The following is a 1,970-nucleotide window of genomic DNA, read 5'->3' on the forward strand; positions in this document are numbered from 1 at the left end:
GCACTTGGTACATCCTAAGGGGAGGACTTTCTGGGGGATTCATGTCACTACAAACAGAAATCCTGCTCAAAACACCTCCACCTCCCACTCCCTCCATCTTCAAGGGGCACAGTTCAACTAATGGGTCAGAAGAAAAGCCATGTTTCAGCTACCACATGGTCCTTACATGTATCCATCACCCCAAAGGAATGTAGAGGAAGGTTCTAGTTCCCACTGTCACCCCACCTATATGGTTCCTAACACCATCCCTTGGCATGCCCATCTGGGTCCCTGCTGTCAGGAAAGGATGTTTATGGCCGAGTTTATGACTATGAAGCTACAGTTTCTGACACTACCTCCCACATGTAGTATCTGGACCTGCATTGTGATCTAATTAGAAAATGTTGCTTCGGCCCCTCACCACTGCTGGGGCTGCCAGTGCCAGAGGCCCTGATCACAGCCAAATAAGCATCAAAAGGATGTAAGGAGACGGTTGTCAAGCTGGGCTAATATTCACATTGCAGTGGTAGTCAAACAATGAAAACTCCATGCCTACCACTCTCTGGAGCACATCTGCAGGAGCCAATAGACTCTTGAAGCCATTGTTTTTGCTTGCAATGACAGACTCAGTCACAATAAAGAGTGAGCCTATTTAGTCTCTAATTACTGCTAAAGAAACTACAGGGAGACTCCACTATGATGTTCACTTAGAAACAAATACAACATGGCACAATACACCAACAACTAGGGCACACCATCAGGAGACAGCTGTTTACTATGAAGGCCAACTCTATAAAACTGTACTAGCTTGAGAGTTCCAAACTGGTGTTTGGAAGTATATCCTGGTATACACCAAACAAACATCTCAATGGAGGAGCACAAGATATATGGATATTAATAGAATATTTCATCTAACACCTATAGAATATATACTCTTCTCATTAGCACAAAGAACTCTCTGTAGACTAGATTACATATTAGATCACAAATCAAGACTTAATTTTTTTTAAAAAGTGAAATGGGGTGAAGTGTGTGGGAGAGCTTCCAGCTACCTGTGCCGGCGGGACCTACTGGTCCCAGCCCAGGCGCAGTGTGGCTGAGACCCTCTTCCACCCCCTTGGGATGCCCACCACCACTCCACAGCACCTCCCCCACCCCACCACCGAGTAGAAATTTCTGCCATGTTCCAGGAACCCCCAGACCCAGTCCTAGCCCAGGCCTTGTGAGTGTGTGGGAGAGCTTCTGGCTACCTTGCGCTGGTGAACCTACTGGTCCCAGACCAGGTGCAGCATGAGTGAGACCCTCTTATACCCCCTTCAGAGGCCCCCAAACACTCCACAGCACATCCCCCACCCCGTCCACTGAATAGGAATTTCTGCCGCATTCCGGGAACCCCAAGATCCAGTCTTAGCACAGGCCCAGTGAGTGTGTGGGAGAGCTGCCTCTCCCCCTGCTCCATCTTGCCCCTCCATGCTCAGCTCAGGCCTGGCATACAGGCCTGGGTGAAACCCTGCAGCTGCAATCCCTGCAGAGAGTGTAGGGGACAGAAACATGCAGCTAGTCCAGGAGAAGAACATCTTGCCAGAGGGGCACAATAGGTTCACCCCCAAGGGCAGTAACAGGAAAGAGCTACGCAAAACAGCCAGACTCAAGCCAGGCACAGCTGGATAAATCCAAACTTTGTAGAACTGTACCTGAACTTCAGTAGGTGCTAAGGTTATAACTGCAACAAAGATCTACAACAAAGGTCAGAAGACAGTGCTACACAAAATGACTAGAGGGAACAAAATGCAATCTCAGAACCCAAGCCCACCCATAACAAGTGCAGAGGACACTAACACAGAACAAATTGAGAATCACACAGCTGAAAGAAAAGAACCAATGGCTTTTGAAATAAAGAAACAGCTGTAGAAAGGTATAGGGGAACTCAGATAGGAAATAAGAAAAAGAAATCCCTGAATTAATAAAATCTGCAGTAAAGAATCAAATGC

Source organism: Octodon degus, unplaced genomic scaffold, assembly GCF_000260255.1.
Source record: "Octodon degus isolate 3935 unplaced genomic scaffold, OctDeg1.0 scaffold00088, whole genome shotgun sequence".
Taxonomy (NCBI): domain Eukaryota; kingdom Metazoa; phylum Chordata; class Mammalia; order Rodentia; family Octodontidae; genus Octodon; species Octodon degus.